We start from the raw sequence: 13,776 nt of genomic DNA, 5'->3' as shown, positions 1-13,776 counted from the left end.
ATGCAGCCACGGTGGCTGAAGCTGAAAGGCCGAGCACGCCGACACTACTCATCGAGTACCTGGGCGTGCTTGTTTAAAGGGTTAAACGAGCACACTGGCTCATCACTAATATTTACATCATATGTAGTGATGAGCAAGAGTGCTCGAATATCGTGTTATCCGAGTATCTCAGGCGTGCTCGAGTAATGTGCTCGTTACTCGAGTTTGCTTAGGGTGCTTGGGTGAGATGCTCATGTCCCTGTGGCTGCATATTTCGCGGTTCCCACAATCAGGAATAGCAGTGGTTTGGGCACATCTCCCCTGCGCTGCGTCCAAAATGCTGTGTTCTACATTAGAAGCACGGTGGATAGGATTTATAGAAATCCCATGCGCACTGTGCTTGTTTTTGACGTGTAAACTCACCCACGGTGCGGGTTTACGAGCTGGGGCACGTCAGATTTTGACCAATTGAATGTAATTACATGCAGTGGGTCCGCATATACTGACAAAACAAGTTCGGCAATAGAACGCATCTTTGGACACAGCGAAAATACACTGAAGCACTGTGATGTGTAGCAAAGGCGATCAGACGATCGCAGTTTCAAGTCTCCTAAGGGGACTATGGAATACAGTAAAAAGTGAGAATTTTTTTTTCAAAAATATGAAAAAAAAAAAAGTCTGATCTATCAAAATATAAAGTAAATTAATCAGATTGGTAAATGGCGTAATGAGTAGTGATGAGCGAGCGTACTCGGTACTTGTCCGAGCATCTCAGTACTCGAGATGCTCGGAGCTTGCCGAGTACTTGCGAGATGCTCAGGCGGATGCTCGGGTCCCCTCCCTGCATGTCTGGCGCTCTTTACAGAGCCAATGAACATGCAGGGATTGCCTGCCACTCACTGTAATGCCTCAGTCATGTTGGTTGTGGCATTACAGTGATTGGCTGGCCAAACAGCGTCATCGGGTCTATATCAGATCTGGCGCCGCTGTGCTCGTCACAGTCACTCCAGAATCAGACCGTGTAGGGAGAGGTGCTACTGAGCTAGGGAGAGATTTGTTTGTTTATTAGGTAGTGTAGGTAGAACAGAAGTATATTATACATATCCATCTCAACAAACAGTCCTTCTGAGGACTAATCCATCTGCAGAGTTATCAGGCAGGCAGTGTATATAGCAGACTGCAGTGCATATAGCACAAGAGGCTCCATTCCAGTTCTGTCTGCTGCTGCTGTTAGATATTTCTATACAAAGGCCCAGGTCTCAGGGGCCAGGAATAATTTTTTGGGGGATCTTAATCCTCATTCTTTGCTTAAAAAGCAATCCAGAGAACACAGTTTTTCTGCGCCATTTGCTTGTTGGCAGTGCAGAATAATGCCAGGTCCTTTCCATATTACAGCGCTAAAAATCCAGGTATTTAAAACTGTGTTTTCTCCATCACACGGATTACATATATGTTGTCAGAAAATACTGCCATTTCTGGCCTCCATTAAAAATTTGTTTCAGTGTGTCAGCGAAGTTTTTAACACCGGTTTGCTGTTCAAAATAGTTACCTACAGGCCAGGTATTTAAAACTGTGGTTTCTCCGTCACACGGATCACATATAACTTTGCTCCAAATTCAGCCATTTGTAGTGAGGGTGGAAGATATTGTCCTCCATTTAAAATTGGCAAGGCGTGTGGCAAGGGACGGGGAACTGGACGTGACGGTGTATGCAGAGGCGTGGGCAAACTAAAATTGTGCCACAACAACACCCACATCTTCTTGTCCTACCTTCCTGTCCTAATTCCTAGGAGACTGCAGCATACCACTATTGAACCCAGAGCAGTGTCAAAAGGTTGTTGGTTGGATAGCGGGTAATGCTTCCAGTCACTTTGCCACCACCCTGTCTTCCACACGGTCAAGTCTCAGTAGCTGTGAGTCTGGACTGCATATTCCTCACCCTGATCCTCCTTCCTCCCACCATGCCGAGTGCCTGAAGACAACTGATCCCACACTTAGACATTCCGAAGAGCTGTTCACTTTTACATTTATAGATTCGGGCCTCTCTCCCGGTCCACTTGAAGCGGGGCAAGAGGAGATTGCATGTAGTGATGCCCAAATATTTGAGCAGCCACGGTCACACGAAGGCGACGGTGGGAAAGTGTCACGAGGTGGACGATGATTAGATACAATTGCCAGAAAGTCAGGAGAACGACCAGGGTGCGGAAGTGGAAGACGAGGTGGTGGATGATATAGTAACTGATCCAACCTGGCAGGAGGACATGCATAGCGAGGACAGCAGCAAACAGGACGAGGGAGGCAGAGCACCCCAACAGGCACAAAGAAGCAGTGTGGTGGCCGCAGACCGAAGGCAGGCAACCGTTCCCCGTAATACCAACACCAAGGAAGTTTTCTGTACAACTGTTAGGTCTTCCCGAGTCTGGTTGTTTTTTAAAGACTCTGCCGATAACCCCAAAAAGGCCATTTGCACCACCTGCCAGGCCCGCATCAGCAAGTGTGGCAAAACTACCAGCCTGACCACCACCAGCATGATCAGGCACATAGCAAAGCACCCGACTTTGTGGGCCAAACCCCAGGGTCCAGGAACAGTGTCTGGCACCACTGCTTCTTCTACTGTTGTGCATGCAAGCCAAACCCCTGGCCATGGTGCATGCGAAGATGCCTCCTGCCCTGCACCTGTCGCTGTACACTCTCAAGTAGCAGCATCAGGAAGCACATCCTTGTCCCAGTGCTGCATTCAGTTGTCCATACCCCAGTCCTTGAAATGCAAGCGCAAATATACAGCCAACACCCCACAGGCCACACTACTAAATTCACACATTTCGCATGTCCCTCGGTACTTGGTCCCCAGCCGCTTTATTTCTCCCGGTGTGCCGTCCCCGCATTACACGAGCACATGTCCCACAACATTAGCCATGCCCTCAACAATGCAATTACTGGGAAAGTCCAACTAACCACGGGCAGGGACGGTACATCTCGCTGACGACACACTGGGTTAACATAGTGGAAGCCGGGACCCAGTCAGACCTTGGGACGGAACAAGTTCTCCCAACGCCGAGGATTGCGGGCCCTAGGTCAATCAGGGTTGCCCCCACAGTCTACAGCTCCTGCACCTCATCCTCCTCCATCTCCGAAATGACCACATCAGTCGCAAGCTGGAAGCACTGCAGCACTGCCTCGGCCAAGCGGCAACAGGCTGTGCTGAAGCTAATATGCTTAGGTGACAAACCGCACAATGCTGAAGAGTTATGGACAGCTCTGAAAGAGCAGGCAGATCTGTGGCTCACACCGCTGAACCTACAGCCAGGCACATGGTCGTGTGTGACAATGGCCAGAACCTGGTGGCGGCTCTGAGGCAAGGCGAGCTCACGGACGTACCATGCCTGACCCGTGTGCTTAACACCGTGTTTCAGCGGTTTCTCAAATCCTACCCGGAGCTGCCGGATCTGCTTGTTAAAGTACGCCGCCTGTGTGCCCATTTTACAAAGTCAGCTACAGCTTCCGCCGCTCTTGTCATGTTTCAGCAACGTTTGCAGCTTCCAGCTCAAAGACTGGTGTGTGATGTCCCCACGCATTGGAACTCTACACTACAGATGTTGGGAAGGATTTGTGAGCAGAAGAGGACAGTTGTTGAGTACCAGCATCAACAAGGCAGTCTGTATTCGGTTCAGACTCCACACATAAGACCTCAGGAGTGAACATGGATGTCAGACATATGTACCATCCTCCAAAACTTTGAAATCTCCACCAAGATGGTGAGCGGCGATGATGCCATAATTAGCGTCACCATCCCGCTTCTCTGTCCTCTGAAACGCTCTCTGCTCACAATCAAAGAGGATGCATTGCAGGCGGAGCACGATGAGATGGAGCAAGGAACCATACAGGGTGATTACACACAGCCCAGCCTCATCTCAACCCAACGTAGATTGGGTGACAATGAGGAAGAGGAGGAGGAGGAAGAACAGGAGCTAGTTTCATGCGCTATAGACGGCACTACCGTCTGTTCAGCGTGGATGGTCTGAGGACAGGGAGGAGGAGGAGGAGAGCATGGTCAGTCGTCCTCTTGGTGAGGACACGGAAGTCTTGCCTGTTAGCAGTCTGGCACGCATGGCTGAGTTTATGTTACGCTGCCTTTCCCATGACCCTCGCGTTCTCAAAATTTTGGGTGACAGTCATTACTGATTGGTGACACTTCTAGACCCACGCTACAAGAAGAACTTGATATCTCTTATTCATGAGGCAGACTAGTCCACAAAAATGGGGCAGTACCAGAAGGTCCTTGTTGCGAAACTATTAAAAAAATTCCCATCTGAAAACGCTGGCGGCAGAGGTCATAGTTTGTTGGACAACCAAGGACTACAGGCGAGAGAGACACAACTCCAATCCAGCGGAGGCAGGGGAACACTGTCAAAGTTCTGGGAGAATTTTCTCAGCCCCTCCCATCACACAGGCCCTGAGGCGCGGGGTACTCTCACAAGTAGTGCAAAGTTTGGGAAGATGCTGAAGGAGTACCTTGCCGACCGTACCAACGTCCTCCGTGATTCCTCTTTGCCTTATAATTATTGGGTATCCAAGCTGGATACGTGGCATGAACTGGCTCTCTACACCTTGGAGGTCCTGGCCTGCCCTGCCGCTAGCGTTTTATCAAAGCGGGTTTTTAGTACCTCTGGTGGAATTATAACTGATAAGCGCATCCGCCTGTCAACTGAAAATGCTGACAGGCTGACTCTTATAAAAATGAACAAGGGCTGGATTGGGCCAGACTTGTCAACACCACCGAATGATAGCAGCGTAACATAAACTCAAATCCAGTGTCTTTTTTTGAGAGGTGTATTCCCATGCACCTTTTCACACCCACACATGAGTAAACGCTTCCTGATTTTGGCTATTTGCTCTTGTCCTCATCCTCATCCTCCACCACATCACCAGGGTGACCGTGGTCTGTGATGCAACACCCACATAATTTTTTTAAAGGGTTTTTATGATGCCCGTAAAAAAAATTTTTTATACAGTATGTTCATGTATACCCCCCAGGGGTAAATGTTTGTCAGCCCATACACTTAGTGCATGGTCATTACAAGTATAGGAGACCCGCTCCTTTCTAATGGGAATATTTTTTTATGAGGCCCTCCTCCACGTCTCTTCCAAGGGGCATTGGAGTGCCTCACAATTTTTGGCAGCCCTTGCATTACTGCATAGGACAACACTATGGGAGACCCACTTCCTAATAATGGGAACATTTTTTCATGAGGCCCTCTACGTCTCTTCCAAGGGGCATTGGAGTGCCTCCCTATTTTTGGCAGCCCTTGCATTCACTGTATAGGCAAACACAATGGGAGACCCCCTTCCTATTAATGGGAACATTGTTTTCAGGGGGCCCTCTGACCTCCACGTCTCTTCCAAGGTGCATTGGAGTACCTCCAAATTTTTGGCAACTATTGCATTTACTGCATAGGCAAACACAAAGGGAGACCCGCTTCCTAATAATGGGAACATTGTTTTCAGGAGGCTCTCTGACATCCACGTCTCTTCCAAGGGGCATTGGAGTGCCTCACAATTTTTGGCAACCCTTGCATTCACTGCATAGGAAAACACAATGGGAGACCCACTTCCTAATAATGGGAACATTTTTTCATGAGGCCCTCTACGTCTCTTCCAAGGGGCATTGGAGTGCCTCCAAATTTTTGGCAGCCCTTGCATTCACTGCATAGGCAAACAGTATGGGAGACCCACTTCCTAATAATGGGAACATTGTTTTCAGGAGGCCCTCCTCTAAGTCTCTTCAAAGGGGTACTGGGGTGCGTCCAAATTTTCAGAGGGGTATTGGGGTGCTTCCAAATTTTGGGCAGCCCTGCCACTCACTGCATACGTAATAATAGTATAGGAGACCCACTCTTTAGTAATGGGAACAACAAAGCATAGCCGGCTGATGTCTCTCTAAGAATAGTGAGGGCCAACTGCTGGCCCTTTAAGAAAAGAAAAGGCCGCCTGATGGCCCTATAAAAATAGGCTTTGTGACTTTAAGAGTCCCTCCTTCATAACTGAAACAGGATGTATCTGATCATGTCTCACACACCACATGGCCAGATAAGGTTGTAAAATGTTAAAATGACATTTCCCGGTGAATGCATTTGTCACGGTTGAAAGCAATGCAAAAGTGCAAAAACGCATCAAAAACGTTACGTGTGAACATATCCTATGGTGTGGAGGAGTATTTTTGTTTTTGGTTATTTATTTTACCTTATATACAAGTCATTACCCTGGAAAGGATGTTCCTTAACGTATTTCCCAGGAAAATCCATTTTTGTTTCTTTTTTGTATGTTTTATTGTGAGTCCGTAAAAGTGGCGTAATACCTCTGGCAACATTGTTGACAGCCGTGACCTGGGAGTCAGAAATGCTTTCAGGGGTCTTCCCCATGCTGTTCACATGTGATTTGAGCACTGTTCCCATTGATTTGGGCAATTTTTAGGCCCTCTACAGACCGCCAGGGGGAGCCGCCTGAAAAATGCTTGAGTTTCCCATAGACTTACATTGGGCTCATTACTTGGATCGAGCACCTGAGTATTCCAATGTTCTTGACCCGAGCAACGAGCACCCGAGCATTTTAGTGCTCGCCCATCACTAGTAATGAGAAAAAAATCTAAATGCCAGAATTACATTTTTTGGCCGCCGCAACGTTGCAATAAGATGCAATGAAAGCATTATATCTACCCCAAAACAATATCAACAAAAACGTCAGCCCTCACCCAGCCCTACAAAAATGAAAACGCTACGGGTCTTGGAAAATGTGGACTAACACAAAAACTTCTTTTCATACAAATTTCAGAGTGTTTTTTCACCACTTTAATAAAAAATAAAACTATACATGTTTGGTATCTGAAGTCGTACTGATCTGGGGAATCATAATGGCAGGTCAGTTTTACTATATAGTGAACATGGTAAATAAAACAATTGTGGAATTGAACTTTTTTTGCAATTTCACCGTACTTGGAATTTATTTCCCATACGCTATGTGGTAAAAGCAATGGTGCCATACAAAAGTAAAACTCGTCCTTCAAAAAAAAGCCCTCATACAGCTATATTGATGGAAATATAAAAAAGGTTATAGATCTTGGAAGAAGGGCAGAAAAAAATGTAAAATGGCCATGTTGTGAAAGGTTTAATTAAGTATATTTTAGTTATTATCAGACAGACCAGACCTTTCTGTGCAGAACACTGACGATGTTGCTGTCAGAGGTAACATCCTTCTGTGACTGAGACAAATGATGTACCAAGTATTCCATAATGCCCTCAACTTACTCACCACTATACACTTGCTGGAGTTAAACGAGGCCAGTTGTGGCCGGCATTTGGTAGTACTACTACCTGGACGGGTGGTGATGCTAGTGGCTCCCACATTCTTAGCCGTGGTATGGGTTTTATTTTTTTCTTTTACGCTACCCTGTCAATTGCTATTTACACTTTATCTTTTATCATACGCTTTGTTCAACACTATAATTAACTTTTGACAATATTTTTCAATTCTATTATTTCAACCCTTGTCAAAAAGGACGTAATAAGAAATACTAGGTAGGTACACATATCGAAAGCAAAATGTGGAATCAGGCCAGTGTAGGTGTGGCGTTTTCTGTTGTCAAATTGGACTAGTAAAATAATATACAAAAACACATGCACAATTTAAGGCCACATTTTTTTCTTTGTTGCAACAAAATTCAACCTCTTTTCCAAAAGTTATAAAATAAGAAATGCTAGGTAGACATACATGACCAATAAGACAGCAACTGCAACAGGGCACTGTATTGCTGTTGCAGGTATGGATGCAAAGTTTGATTAGTAATCCAGATATGTAAAAGAAAATTGTTTGTGACACGCATACTTTTCGAGGGAGACCATTTTCTGGATTTTAAGGAAAACATTTTTCTGTATTTAAAAAAATAAACAATTATTCCCTCCTACAATACAATTGCACAAGAAATGGAAAGACTATTGTGTTGTCTTGATTCTGCTTTCTAGAGCATTAACAATGATGGGAAAAAATGTGTCATTGTAATTTATATACAGCAGATACCAGCTACACCATATCGCCAAGTTCACACGACCGTATTTTCACCTCGAGTGCTGTGAAAAAACTGACACCACAAGGACAGCAGTAGGACTAATATTCAGTTAGGGTGCTCAGAATAGCTTTTTTTATGGACCAATCTGTTTGTGAAAAAAATCGTAGCAAGCACTAGTTTCGTCCATATGTCAAATGAGACTCACCTATTCCAGTCTATGTGCACAAAAAAGAAATTGGGTACTAAACAGATCAGCAGTATAGCATCCAATTTTTTTCGATACATTGCAATCCTATACCATAAGAAACTATGTTTGGTCTTGTAAATTTTAATAACTGATGAGCTATAAAAACGGACGCCATACGGGAAACAACTGAGATGACATTTTTTTTTTTGCTGGCTGAAAATCATAAGGATTTTTATACGCTTGTGTGAACTTAGCCTGTCTGATCAATCTCACTGAGTCCGGCACTGCTTCTGGCACATCCACTATCTAGATCTCTCTTTGTCTCTTTCTATCAAGAGAATCTTTGAATCATTCCCAGAATACTATTCATCTCTTCACTGCTGCAGTTGTACACCACATTACTATCTGGAGCATTTGTTCAATGATTCATGGCTCTCTTCCTATTTCTATTGCTGAGCTGTGAGCTCCGTCATCCTCTCACTATCCTAAAATTACCTTACAGTGGCTGCTCATTCTCTGCCTAGGTTTTTATACAGTCTAGGATAGCGCCATCTCATGTGATAGCTGCAAGGCATTATGGGCAAGCCCACACATTCGCCCCTGAGAACAGCCTTATGTGAGTGATACAATTTTCTGGAATGTATAAAAAATTTCTTGTGAATTGTATAGAAATTTTTTATTTTTCGCCGGAATCTGTGAATTTCATTACGTTTGTCTCAATTCAATTAGCATTGAATCAATTCAATAATCAATGCTTATGGCTCTTGGAAGAAGGGGGGAAAAAGCACATAAATGAAAAATTACATGGCCCTTAGGGGGTTAATGTGAATATCTGGAGTTAATATTAAGTTCTCTAAGAGTGATTATTACAGTAGTTGATTTCTCTGAAAGACATAAGCTCAGTGAGTACGAGGTGGGTGGTGGGCATGCTAACACATCACAGATTGCTTCACACTGAGGTATTTCAAGGTCGGCCATATTGTACATTCTAAACAATCATTTTCCCGTTCATGAATAAACACTGTGATGATTCCTGTCTTGTATGTGAATGAAACATGTTGACTCTGGACTGATTTAGCTTCCTCTGAAGCAATGGCGATTCACACGCAAGCCTCCTTTTACATAAGGAATATAGTCTGGTGCAAGAAAAATAACAGACTGAGGCCTGCTGTAGACTGATGTCTGTAGACTGATGTCTGTAGACTGAGGCCTGCAGTAGACTGACGCCTGCTGTAGACTGAGGCCTGCTGTAGACTGATATCTGTAGACTGAGGCCTGCTGTAGACTGAGGCCTCCTGCAGACTGATATCTGTAGACTGAGGCCTGCTGTAGACTGATATCTGTAGACTGAGGCCTGCTGTAGACTGAGGCCTCCTGCAGACTGATATCTGTAGACTGAGGCCTGCTGTAGACTGAGGCCTCCTGCAGACTGATATCTGTAGACTGAGGCCTGCTGTAGACTGAGGCCTCCTGCAGACTGATATCTGTAGACTGAGGCCTGCTGTAGACTGATGTCTGTAGACTGAGGCCTGCTGTAGACTGATATCTGTAGACTGAGGCCTGCTGTAGACTGAGGCCTCCTGCAGACTGATATCTGTAGACTGAGGCCTGCTGTAGACTGAGGCCTGCTGTAGACTGATGTCTGTAGACTGAGGCCTGCTGTAGACTGAGGCCTGCTGTAGACTGATGTCTGTAGACCGAGGCCTGCTGTAGACTGATGTCTGTAGACTGAGGCCTGCTGTAGACTGAGGCCTGCTGTAGACTGAGGCCTGCTGTAGACTGATGTCTGTAGACTGAGGCCTGCTGTAGACTGAGGCCTTCTCTAGACTGATATCTGTAGACTGAGGCCTGCTGTAGACTGACACCTCCTGTAGACTGATGTCTGTAGACTGAGGCCTGCTGTAGACTGAGGACTGCTGTAGACTGAGATCTGTAGACTGATATCTGTAGACTGAGGCCTTCTGTAGACTGAGGCCTCCTGTAGACTGATGTCTGTAGACTGATGCCTGCTGTAGACTGAGGCCTGCTGTAAACTGAGGCCTGCTGTAGACTGATGTCTGTAGATTGAGACCTGCTGTAGACGGAGGCCTGCTGTAGACGGAGGCCTGCTGTAGACTGATGTCTGTAGACTGAGGCCTGCTGTAGACTGAGGCCTGCTGCAGACTGAGGCCTGCTGCAGACTGAGGCCTGCTGCAGACTGAGGCCTGCTGCAGACTGAGGCCTGCTGCAGACTGAGGCCTGCTGCAGACTGAGGCCTGCTGCAGACTGAGGCCTGCTGCAGACTGAGGCCTGCTGCAGACTGAGGCCTGCTGCAGACTGAGGCATGTAGACCGAGGCCTGCTGTAGACTGAGACCTGTAGACTGAGGCCTGCTGTAGACTGAGGCCTGCTGTAGACTGATGTCTGTAGACTGAGGCCTGCTGTAGACTGAGGCCTGTAGACTGAGGCCTGCTGTAGACTGAGGCCTGCTGTAAACTGATGTCTGTAGACTGAGGCCTGCTGTAGACTGATGTCTGTAGACTGAGGCCTGCTGTAGACTGAGGCCTGTAGACTGAGGCCTGCTGCAGACTGAGGCCTGCTGTAGACTGAGGCCTGCTGTAGACTGAGGCATGTAGACCGAGGCCTGCTGTAGACTGAGGCCTGTAGACTGAGGCCTGCTGTAGACTGAGGCCTGCATTGTGGTCTCAGATTTACAGGGTTAAACACTGTGGCTTCCCCCAGGCAGTCAAAATCATGAGGCCCCTCCAGCAAATTATTTCCTAATAAATTTTTAATAAACTAATCAAATCTTATTAAACATTAAAAATTGAAGAAGCTCAAACTTCATTATAACACAGAAAAGATAATTAACTAATGTCGACCTTGGGTGTCTGATCTGGAGAACTTGCGGCCTCTTACCTCCCCTCCTCTCCCAGTTCTGGCCAATCACACAGTTTCCACACCCAATCACAAAGATGCTGCTTCTCTACTACGTGTGAACTCTCTAATGTACCTGACGACAGCCGAAACCTAATTTCCCTGCCTCTTGCTGTAATGTTCATATCGGAGCTCCGTTGCTCCAGCTGGCCTCCCATGGCATGCTGACATGCTGATTGCACATTTTTTTCAATGTCAAATGAGTAATAATTTTCATCTGTTGCATGGTGCTCCAAAATAATACCAGTCTTAAGCCTCTTGTGGCACCCCTGAGGGTTCAGTCACCACAGGGGTACTGCACCTCAGATGAGGTGTGGTATCTCCTCTTCCAGGTAAGGATGGAGCATCTCTCAGGACCCCACTTCACCACTCAACACTACACCACTCCTGTCCTGAAGGGGGCCTAAATGCACCAGGGTGCTGACCCGGCCCGGGATAGAGGAGATGGGGGGAACCAAAGATAGGGGAACCATGTAGTGGGTGAGGGTAGAGGACACACTTTTAGGAAACACTTATTGATTCATATTTAATCTACGGCCATCTTGGGTTCAAGGTCTTTGACTGAGGGTCTTCTGTCAGGGTCCAGCAAGAGGCTGTAGCTGGCGGAAGGTTCGCGGTCCTCGTACTCTGGCCTTGAGATGAGGAGCGGGTCAGAGTTAACCACTGTCTCTACCCGGTCAAGGTCCTGACCTAAGAAGGCCCTGGAGGGGAGCGGAGGAGATAGGCTCCACAGGCAAAAGGATCCCAGGGGGATACGGACAGAGCGGAGTCGCCACCTGTATTCTTTACTCTGGCCTAGCCAGAGGGATTCCTGCTGCAAGAGGGGTAACCAGACCCCGATATCTGACTTTGCTACTTCACGTCTCAGTCAGAAAAGCCCGGAGGCTTAGTGGATCCCAGGGGGATACGGACGGAGCGGAGTCGCCACCTGTATCTCTTAAACTGCGTTTATCCAGTGGGACCCGGCCTTACACCACGTTCGTACCACACACAGTCAGGAGGAGACTTAGTGGGAGAACTTACCAAGGAGAGGAACACACACCAGAGGGGTCTCGACAGGTGCTCCTGATCTACCTAGGAAGTGCTGAACCCCCCTTCCCGGTGGCCGCAGTATGCCGCGTGTAGCAGAGAGAAGCTTTGCGGCTGAAAGTTCATCTGAAGTGAGTAAAGACCCTGATGACTTCATACACCGCCTCAACTTTTTATTTCCTGCGCGGCACTGCACCCACCATTCCTTTTCACACTGCCCTGAGGCCTGCTCCGCCTGTGGGGAGCCGTCCCATCTTAGCTGCTAGAACACCGGCCTCAGAGGACTGGCGCAGCGCTGGTGGCCGTCACCAGGAACCGCAGGTGGCGTAGTCGAAATTCCACTCATCCTTGAAGGCCCGATATCTTTTATTGTGACAGCCCTGGGCACGGACCGGGTCTAGGCCATGACTGCATCCCTCCCACAACCCCTACACTGACCCGGCTCCGAGTAACCCCAAAGCTCAGGGAGGGCTAGAGCGTCACACACCTCTCACCTTGCAAAATCAGATCTCATACTGATGAGGGGCAATACCCCAAAACACACAGTGTCTGCAATTTGACATTCTGGTTTGGCTAGTCCTCTTCCTCTCTGAAGAAGCAATATAGAGTGTGCAAAGCAGTCATCAAAGCAAAAGGTGGCTACTTTGAAGAACCTAGAATATAAGACATATTTTCAGTTGTTTCACACTTTTGTGTTAAGTATATAATTCCACATGTGTTAATTCATAGTTTTGATGCCTTCAGTGTGAATGTACAATTTTCAAAGTCATGAAAATACAGAAAAATCTTTAAATGAGAAGGTGTGTCCAAACTTTTGGTCGGTACTGTAGGTCATAGGAAGCTGAATAAAATGATACCTTGATATCTGCGATACGTTTTTTTCTAATTCCAGAGATGTCCACATTTTTCTTATACAGTGGTGGCCAAAAGTATTGGCACCCCTGCAATTCTGTCAGATAATACTCAGTTTCTTCCTGAAAATGATTGCAATCACAAATTCTTTGGTATTATTATCTTCATTTAATTTGTCTTCAATGAAAAAACACAAAAAGAATTGTCCTAAAGCCAAATTGGATACAATTCCACACCAAACCTAAAAAAGGGGGTGGACAAAAGTATTGGCACTGTTTGAAAAATCATGTGATGCTTCTCTAATTCGTGTAATTAACAGCACCTGTAACTTACCTGTGGCACCGAACAGGTGTTGGCAATAACTAAATCACACTTGCAGCCAGTTAACATGGATTAAAGTTGACTCAACCTCTGTCCTGTGTCCTTGTGTGTACCACATTGAGCATGGAGAAAAGAAAGAAGACCAAAGAACTGTCTGAGGACTTGAGAAACCAAATTGTGAGGAAGCATGAGCAATCTCAAGGCTACAAGTCCATCTCCAAAGACCTGAATGTTCCTGTGTCTTCCGTGCGCAGTGTCATCAAGAAGTTTAAAGCCCATGGCACTGTGGCTAACCTCCCTAGATGTGGACGGAAAAGAAAAATTGACGAGAGATTTCAACGCAAGATTGTGCGGATGGTGGATAAAGAACCTCGACTAACATCCAAACAAGTTCAAGCTGCCCTGCAGTCCGAGGGTACAACAGTGTCAACCCGT

This window comes from Phyllobates terribilis, unplaced genomic scaffold (genome assembly GCF_046119375.1).
Source record: "Phyllobates terribilis strain yellow unplaced genomic scaffold, ASM4611937v1 Scaffold_4__5_contigs__length_816908805, whole genome shotgun sequence".
Taxonomy (NCBI): domain Eukaryota; kingdom Metazoa; phylum Chordata; class Amphibia; order Anura; family Dendrobatidae; genus Phyllobates; species Phyllobates terribilis.
The sequence above is the reverse complement of the archived record's forward strand: the minus strand, read 5'-3'. Positions refer to the sequence as shown.